Below are 10,146 nucleotides of genomic sequence, written 5' to 3' on the forward strand. Positions count from 1 at the left end.
CAGTCAGTATTTTTTGTTTGTTTTTTTTTGAGAGGGTCGTTTTACCTCTTAAAATCCCTAGCCTCCTAACTGAACCTTTTAAAACCCTGTTTTGTTTGGTTTTCATAGAATGGCCATATGACAAAATGCAGGTAATAACAAATTTTGGAGAGAATACGAAGAAACAGGAACTCTCATAAATTGCTGGTAGGAATGTAAATGGTGCAGCTGATTTGGAAGACGGTTTGGCAGTGTCTTCCTTCCTTCCTTCCTTCCTTCCTTCCTTCCTTCCTTCCTTCCTTCCTTCCTTCCTTCCTTCCTTCCTTCCTCTTTTTCTTTCTCTCTCTCTCTTTCTTTTTCTTTCCTTTTCCTTCCCCTTCCTTCCTTCCTTCCTTCCTTCCTTCCTTCCTTCCTTCCTTCCTTCCTTCCTTTTGTTCCGCCTAATTGGCTTTATTGAATGATTTATGAATTGAGCAGCTTCCCATCTAGTAAATAGAGAGTTGCTCCAAAAGTTTCTTAAAGTGTTAAACATAAATTTACCATGCAATCCAGCCATTTTACTCATAGATATGTCTAAGATATCTAACTATGATGCATGGTACAACGTGTAGGAACTTCAAAAACATGCTCAGTGAAAAAAGCCAGACACGAGAAACCACATATTGTAAGGTTCCATTTATATGAAATATCCAGAAAATGTATAAACATTGTGTACAGATAAGGTTAATGTGTAGCCAGAGTAAATGTTTATTCCAGTAAGAACAAAACACTGCCCCTTCCATGATAGAAGTGATCCAATGTAATCACTTTGTTCACCCAGGGGAATGGTACCATGTGTGGGGGCCCAGTGTTGGTCTCTGCTGCTGGCAGTTTGAGCACTCAGCACTTGCCATAGACAGGTTGGCCTTGGAATAATTTTCTTTTACCAACGTCCTTCAGAGATGTCCCAGAAAAGGGCTGTAGTACTGCAACTGTTCACTTTTGAGTGGTGCCTGCATATCATGCAGAACCATTTGTAAACCTGCTTCTCTTCCTCTGTCAACTGGTCGTAGGACACTCCCTCTGAGGCCATAGGTTCAGGCTGGGAGAGAAAGGGTATGAGCATATGGGCCACTTCTTCATGTAACTTACTGTGTCTTTAGGGCCTACTCAGCCCCCTCTTGTATATATCACTTCCATTTGATGATGGAGTGCTGCCATGCATACCCAACTTTGTGACTTGGTGAGTCAGATAACACCCAGTTCCTGGTGGGTATTTCAGCTCACATAGTGACTTGGTGGCCCCTGGTTAAGCACTTAATTTCTGTTAAGACCCAGCAGCAGGCCAAGAGCTGTTTCTCAAAAGAAGAATACTATAGTTATCTGTGGAGGGTGGCAGGGCTTTTCTCCAAAATCCTAAGCCTACCCCGCGATTCACCTATAGGGGCCTGCCAGAGGCTCCAAACAGCATTCCTGTCTGCTACTGCCAGCACCATCGAATCTGCTGGATCATGTGGCCCAGGTGGCAGAGTAACTTGCACAACAGCCTGACCTGTTACAGAGCCTTTTCTTGTGCTGGGCCCTACCCAAAATTAGTAGCTTTTCAGGTCACTTGTTGAATGGGCCAGAATAACACATCCAAATGAAGAATATGTTGTCTCCAAAATCCAAAGAGGCCCCCTAAGGTGTTGTGCCTCTCTTTTGGTTGTAGGAGAGGCCAGATGCAACAATTTATACTTCATTTTAGAAGAGATATCTTGACATGCCCCACATCACTAGTCTCTTGAAATTTCACTGAGCTAGAAAGCCTCTGAACCATATGGCTGAATCAGATTCAATAGTGGGTGTTGTTTCCCATGACCAGCGGGTCCCTCCTGGAATCTGATGCAGGGCAATTCGTCTAACGTACCGCTCTGGTGCCGCGATAGAAGGACCCCTCTGCCTCCCTTATGGAGTGTGAAATAGTTGGGGGCATGCCTGAGGGCTACTGATGTCCACATTAAAGCAAAACAAGGAGTATGAAATAGTGAAAGATATTCCCACAGAAGGTGATAAGCCCAGCACTGGCTATGTGGACTCTATCTTTTGCTAAGGAAGTGTTCCAGGCCCAAGGTCCATTCTTACATGGCCGAGCAGGGGTGGAAAGACTAATAGTATGAGACTGCCTTTTCCAACAAAAGGTGATCAAGATCCCTGTGAACTAAACTATGCCATAAAGCTGCATAGTTGAAATCCCCCTGAAGTAGGACGGTAAAGGTATATTGCTAGTCTTGCCAAGGGAAAGAAAACTGCTTCTGGTAGTCCTTATGGACAGGGATAGAGAAAAATGCATTTGACAGATCAATAGCTGCATACCAGGTACTAGAGAACATGTTAATTTGTTCAAGTAATGAAACCACATCCAGTACAGCAGCTACAATTGGAGTCACTACCTTGATAAGCTTACAATAATCTGCTGTCATTCTCCAAGGTCCACCTGTTTTCTGCACAGGCCAAATAGGTGAGTTGAATGAGGATGTGGCGGGAATCACAACACCTGCATATTTCAAGTCCTTGGTACTGGGACTAATTTCTGCAATCCCTCTGGGAATGTGATATTGCTTTTAGTTTACCCTTTTCTCAGGTAGAGGAGTTCTAGTGGCTTCCTACCATAGTTCTTCGCCTTTCCTACCATAATAGCCCTCACTTCACAGGTCAGGGAATCAATGTGGGGATTTTGCCAGCTGCTGAATATGTCTATTTCTTTTTTTAATGTATTTTTTAGTCTTCAAAAACATTTCATTTATTTATTTATTTATTTATTTATTTATTTATTTATTTATTTAACATTTTAAAAATTTTCCCTCTTCCCTCTTCCTCCTCACTGTGCTAACCTCTAATCCATTGTCCATGTCCATGAGTCTTTGTTGTTTTTTCTGTTCTTTTGTTGCTTTTAGGTTTATATCCCACAAATAAGTGATATCATGTGATTTTCAACCTTTTCTGTCTGGCTTATTTTGCTTAGTATGATTATTTCAAGGTCTATCCGTGTTGTTGCAACTGGCAGTATTTAATCTCTTCTTCTGGCTGAGTAATATTCCATTGTATATATGTGCCACAGCTTCTTTAGTCAATCATCTATCATGGACACTTCAGTTGCTTCCATGTCCTGGCCACTGTGAATAATGCTGCTATGAACATCGATGTGCATGTCTATTTCATTTATGTATTCTAGAACTTGGGAAATAACCACAGGATAGGTTCAGGGACCCACTGGCCTACTTTGAGACAGACCTAAAACTTCATTGATCATCTGGTCTCCATAAGCCCCTACAGTGGCTGTGGTCCACGGAGACATTTTGAGTCTCTCGAAATTAGTGTCAGTTCAATTAGTTTCCAGTAATCCCAGAAAAGTTTATTTCCTTTTCCCCAATGCACAGTTTCCCCGGTTAAAGGCCATAGATTCTTTTGGGGAAGGCTAGGAGAAAAATCAACAATATGTGATTTGGGAAGTGTACTGGAGTTCTTCCTCAAGAGAACCCAACCAACCTCTCCTTCATTCAAAATGTTCTAGGTCTATAAACTGTCTCAAGTCTGGGAATTGATTGAGGGGTTATGATTCTCTTTTTTATTTTTTTATGATTCAGGTCAGACTTTTGTTCACTTGACCTAGAACTTTTCTGCTTATTCATATCAAGTAAGAATTTAGTAGGCTTTCCATCTATTTAACTTCTGGAAACACCAAGATCAACTAGCCAATGCTGTAGGGGCTTTGTAATTAGACTTTCTGCTTTGACTCAGCTATCCGTTATGGTAACCATGTCTACTTTACCTTTAGTGGTCAAGTGCCACCACTTGGCCCCTGCCACTCTGGGATATAATTACTCCCATCTCATTTAGATTTCCCAATTCAGCAACTGCAGTCTTCACTGTAAAGTCTGACCTACGGAGAAGAGTGATCACAGAGCTCTTCAAAGATGCTGAGCTCTCCTCATAAATTTATTTCTCATAGTCATTGTGGAAGGTATGTTTTCTGAACTCTCCCAGGGTGAATGAGTAGGTCTTAAATGAAAAATCCACTTGAACATTTCAATCTCCCTAAGCCTTTGAATCCCTTCTTCCATATTAAACCAGCGCAAGTCTGGCATTTGCTCACCATAAGTCATCTTTTGGTCCATGTTTCAGCCAACCAGCCAAACAACCTTTTCTAACATCCTGAGCTGCAACATTAAATGCAGAATCTCTGCTTAATGGGCCCATATCAATACATTTGGCCTGATCCAACTTTATGTTCCTTCCACCATTATCCCATATTCTTAATATCTGTTCTTATTCCCACACTTATTCTCTGGATTTCTGTATCAGTTAGAAAACTCAAGTAGGTAATGTTGATGTAAGAACATCCAAATCCTTAGGGAATTTTTATAAAAATGTATTTGAGCCAAATAGAGGATGCACCTGGAAGCAAGGTCTCAACAGACTAAGAAAAATGCTTACAAAATTACAGTTTACAACTTCTTTTATGCATTTGGAATTAAGGAGGGAGCTTAAGAAAGATCACATGAAGGTGGGAAAAAGCAAGGCAGGGATTGGATTAATCTTATAATTAATAAGATTATGTGCTCTCTTGAGGGTGGTCATGCTGTAGAAGGAGGAGTCTGAAAAGAAGCATTTCAAACATGTTAACCTAAATGCACAGAAACAATGGACAGGGCAGATCACCCTGCAATGCTATTCTCCATTGAACTTTTTTGTCCACAGTGTTTTGGAGTATAGTGTATATCCCCGTGGATCACACTTTGTACCCCACCTTTAGGGGCCTGCTGGGACTTGAGTCTAGTTATAGGTCTAGAAACAGATGTGGTAGGTGTGGTTCCAGAGGATACTCAGCATTGTTTTGCATGGCATCTGCCTCAGAGGAGGCCATTACTGTTTCCTCAGACAATGCAGGGTTAATACCCTCAGATGTGGGTTGGGGGGCTTTTTTTGCTGGCAAAAAAGACTCATCAGAATTTAGGGTGTTAAAGAATGAAATTAACCCCAGTAAGTTTGAAGACCTAATTGGCTTTATTATGCGATCATGAATCAGGCAGCATCCCATCTAGCAACCGGAAAGGGCACTTTGAGGAGCTATTCAAAATGGAAAGTTTTTTAAATCAGAAAGAAGGTGGTACTGTTAAATTGTACGCCTGACACTTCCTGGATTTTGTTACCCAACATCACCGTAAAAACAAACAAGCAAGCAAATAAATTTAAAAAATTAAAATTAAAATTAACAAAAGAAAAGAAAGAAGGTGGGACAAGGAAGTTAAAAGTAGATTTTCAGGCAAGGTCAACTTCCCTTAGGGGATGGCGGGAGGTCTTATCAGCCAGATTACCTCTCTAGTGCTGACCAGGATATTCCAGACCGCTTGGTTAAAAATTTTACTTCTGCTTTTGCCTCGTTGCCTCCAAGAGAGCAAGATGGGTCATCAGCAACTGTACTGAAGCCATCTGAGAAAATTCGGCCAGGGGTCTCGTTCTCCCTGCGTCTGCTCAAACCGGTACGGTCTGATCTGGAAATGTGGCCTCAGTATGTGCCACCAGTGTTTCTGTCAGTACCCAAAGGATATAGGCTTCATTAAGCTGGGCTAAGTGAACTTCCATGAATGGGTCATTCCAGACATCTACTGCAGAAACAATGCTAACTCTTTGTTTATAAAAGAAAAACTTTAATTATGAAAAAATTTAAAAAATAACATAAAGTAAAATTTTACTCCTGGGAGAGGCTGAAACTTCACATAGGTTAGGTATTGAGTCTTGGTGGGGCTTAGCAAAACTGAGTCCATTTTGGGTCTGTTATTTCTTCTTAACAATGGACTCAGTGTTCCCAGGATCATCAGGCTCTTCCCACATATCCCCATTCCGACTTTCAAGATCCCATTCCTTCCCAGTCAATGCCCTCACTTTAACAGTAGACACTCTCCCTATGAGTCTGGGAGTTCAACTTAGGTTGTAATTCAACCAGTCATTAGGATGAGATTCTGTAGTTTGATTTTTAGCAATCTCAACCCTGCAGCTACAGGTGGTAAGAGTCTTCCTGAGGGCACACATTGAAGCTCTCAAGTCATTCATATGGCACTTGAACTGAGAATTTGAATTTTTAAGCTCGTTTCTTTCCTTGCTTTGTCTAGTAACAATAGTAGCAACAGCACATCTCCTTATTTTTTTAGTTTACCAAAAATGTTAGGAAGTATCTATACATACATATTCACCAGATCCTTGCTTCTCATAAGTAGTTGATTAGGAGTATCCAACGGTGATAGTTTGCATATATATTGCCAAATCATGCCATGGACTATCAGTCTTTATTTTCTACTAGAAATAGAGTTGTTAGCATCTTTAAATCTACTCAGATTAGAGAGCTGTTGGGTGAGGGAACTGGCAAACACAATGAAAGCAGGCAGGCTTCCTCCCAGGCACCCTTAGCTACAGCATCCCAGGTGACCTTAGTTACAGTCCTATACAACCTGTGGAACGCATGCCATGTGCACTGCGATTGATTGTGATTGATTATAGTACCTGACCTTAAGCCACTATTGTGCACCTTTTTAGAAGAACAGTCCCACCTGTGCAGGCTGGGGAGCTGGTGCTGTGCCTGTGTCTTGCTGTGTCCTGCTATGCCTGAATAAAGCTATGTCGTCACAGCTCCTTGCATATTCTTCCAGCTGCCAGAACCATGTACCCCAAGTTTCCATACCTCAAATCTGCAGAACAGGGCCAATTGCAGAAACCTAAAAACCAATTCCAAAAATTCATATTTAAAATTCTGTTCATTTAGAACCCCTCCCAGGACCAACCAATATTTGTATTACTCAGGGTTCTCCAAAGAAACAGAATATATATAGATATATAACCTAATTGCAGTTTTGGGCTCTTCCAGAAAAGTAATTTTAAACCAATCAGTTTGGAATGTCCTGATCCACACTAGTGAGCTAATTTGCCTGATAAGACCCTCTGCCTTCCCTTAAGAGATGACTTTGCCCGAACTAATTCACTCTTAACTTCTTGGTCCCACCCTCCTCCTGCCTATAAAAATCTTCCATTTTGAATAGCTCCTCAGAGTGTCCTTCTAGTTGCTAGATGGAATGCTTTCCAATTATTGAATTGCTTAATAAAGCCAATTAGATCTCCAAATTTACTTAGCTGAATTTTGTTTTTTAACCACTATATAGAAATGAAATTACAAGCATATGTTATTTGTATATTCTGTTCTACTGTCAGTAAACATATTGGTTGCTTCTACTTTAGAGCTATTAAGAATAGTGAGACAGTGAATATTCTTGCACATGCTCTTTGGGAGTACAGTGCATGCAATTTCTATGGGCGTGTACATGTTCTGGTGCACAGATTATGCAGGTATTAAACTTTATCATATAGATTGAGCTGTTTTCTGAAGTGGTTGTGTAAATTTGCACTCCCACCAGCAGTGTATGAGAATTCTTGTTTCATATCCTCCCCAACACTTGATATTTTTGGACTTTTTAATTTTAGTGTTTGTGGTGAGTATTTTCTTGATGACTAATAAAGTCAAATACCCTTTTCAATGTTTGTCATTTGAACATCTTCTTTTGCAACTAATTCAAATTCCTTGACCATTTAAAAAATAGTAGATTATATGCCTTTCTCTTATTGTAGTAGTTTATTTTATATTCTAGATATAAGTCCTTTATCAGTATATGCGTTCCCAATTTTTTCTCCTAGTTTGTGGCTTACATTTGCACTTAAAAAAATTGATTCATATACCATTATATTTATCCTTTTCCTTTTCGCCTTTTTAAATGATGTTTTGCTTGTTTTTAACCAAAAAAATATTTAGAAATTTAATGTAGTCAGATGTTGTTAGGTCCAAAGAGCCCCCTATTCCTAACCCTGTAGTATGAGTCCCTTACCTTTGTGTGGTAACGGACTTTGCAATGTCTGGATTGGCAATACTACATGCTCACCTCCTGTTTTACTGGGCCTTCCTTCCTTTCCTACCAATTTCCTGGCCCAAAATATTCCCACGGGAAAAAGCCTGCCTCAAGCCCCATATAAGTTTCAGGTCCCCTTGCAATCTGGGCTGATGCCATCCTCGGCTCAGCACTGGTGTCACTCTGCCACAATAAATCTTGCTTAATCCCTTCTGCCAACCTAACAAATATATCAGTCTTGTCCTTTAGGCTTACTGTTTCTTTTTTGTATACTGTTTAAGGAGTCTTTCTCTACCCTAAGGTCAAGAAGATAGGTTCCTACCTTATTTTCTAGTCTTCATTGTTCTGCCTTTTACATTTATATCAACCTGGAGTTGATTTTTGTATACTGTGATTTTATCCTTGGGGATATTTCCTCACTGCTCTGCACTATTCCCATTGCCATAAATCAAGTGTCCATATACAGGTGGATTTGTGTTTTGGTTTTTACTTTAGTCTATTGGCTCATTTCTTTATCCTTATCACAATACCATGCTATCTTAATCATTACAGCTTTATTATAAGTCTTGATTAATGCTAGACCAAGAACCCACATCTTATTCTTTTTCTTGAAGGGTATTTTGATTATTCTTGGTCTTTTGAATTTTCATATAAATTTGTAAATCAGCTTGTCAGTTTCTATTAAAAAACCCTATCTATGGGGGATTGCAGTGGCTCTCTAGATACATTTGGGGGGAATTGCCATCTTTATAAAATTGAGTTTTCCAATTCATGGACAACATATATCCTCCTATTTATTTAGGTCTTCTTTCATTTCTCTTGATACTGTTATATGGTTTTCCTATTACAAGTCTTAAACATATTTTGTTAGAATTATTCTTAGATATTTGATATTCTTTATTCAAATGTAAATGGTGTCTTTTAAAACATTTTTTTGTTGCTGACTGATTTATATGAAATATTGATTTTCGAAAATTGATCTTGTATCCAGCAATAGTATTAATAAATTCAGTTCTTAATTCTTATAATTTATTTGTAGATTTCTCTAGATTTTCTATATCACAATTATATCATCTGTGAATAACAGCAAATTTATTTCTTCTTTTCCTCAATTCTTCTTCTTCTTCTTCTTCTTCTTCTTCTTCTTCTTCTTCTTCTTCTTCTTCTTCTTCTTCTTCTTCTTCTTCTTCTTCTTCTCCTTCTCCTCCTCCTCCTCCTCCTCCTCCTCCTCCTCCTCCTCCTCCTCCTCTTTTGTTTTGTTTTGTTTTGTTTTGCTTTCCTTCACTGGTTAGGACCTTTAGGACAATATTAAACAATATTGAATAGAAGAATGATAGGGGAATTTTGTTGTTCTCAGAGAAAAAGCTTTCAACATTTCACCACTAAGTGTGATGTTTGCTTCTAGTAATTTTGAAGTTATTCTTTTTCAAATTAAAGAAATTTTTGCTTAGTTCTTAGTTTATTAGATTTGATTGTTTTAAATCATGAATAAATATTGAATGTTACCAAATATTTTTTGCATTTATTGCTCTGTGCTGCACCCTTTGCCACAAATCAAGTGTCCACATGTGAGGACAAAATTATTTGATTTTTCTTGCATGTTTGTTTGGCCTTGTATAGTGAATTACAATGATTAACTTTACTTCTTAAAATTTTTTATTTAAGAAATGATTTTAATTAATTTTTCCCCTATCTACCTCCCCCCTACATTGATTTTCAAATGTTAAAATAACTTTTCATTTTTGGACTAAGGTGAATGTAATCATGATATATTATCTTTTTATGTATGGCTAGACACTATTTGCTTACAGTATAAGCAAATGTAGCACTTTGCTTATAGGACTTTGCATCTGTGATCATGAGCATAATTTTCCTTTTTTTATAATGTGTTTATCAGGTTTGGTATAAAGGTTTTGCTTGCCTAATAAAATGAGTTGGAGAAAATAGCCTTTCTTTCTGTTATTTGGAAGAACTTGTGTTCAGTTGGCATTATTTCTTCCTTAAATGTTTGGTAGATTTCAATGGTGCCACATCAGGGTCTGGTATTTGATTTGTGAGAATATTAAAGAGTTTTATTGAGATATTATTCACATACCATATACAATTCACACTTAAAATGTATGATTCAATGGTTTTTAGCACATTCACAGAGTTGTGTAACCATTACCATAATCAATTTTAGAACATTTTCACCACCCCCAAAAGAAACCCTAAACCATTAGCAATCATGCCCCTTTTGTAGAAAGATTTTAATTAT

General features: G+C 38.5%; 1 pseudogene; it reads left to right on the forward strand.

Annotated features, from left to right (window-relative positions):
* The first annotated feature begins 5,225 nt into the window (after positions 1-5,225).
* On the forward strand, positions 5,226-7,644 carry LOC107514230 (annotated as a pseudogene).
* Positions 7,645-10,146: the final 2,502 nt, after the last annotated feature.

Source organism: Rousettus aegyptiacus, unplaced genomic scaffold (genome assembly GCF_014176215.1).
Source record: "Rousettus aegyptiacus isolate mRouAeg1 unplaced genomic scaffold, mRouAeg1.p scaffold_m13_p_2, whole genome shotgun sequence".
NCBI lineage: Eukaryota > Metazoa > Chordata > Mammalia > Chiroptera > Pteropodidae > Rousettus > Rousettus aegyptiacus.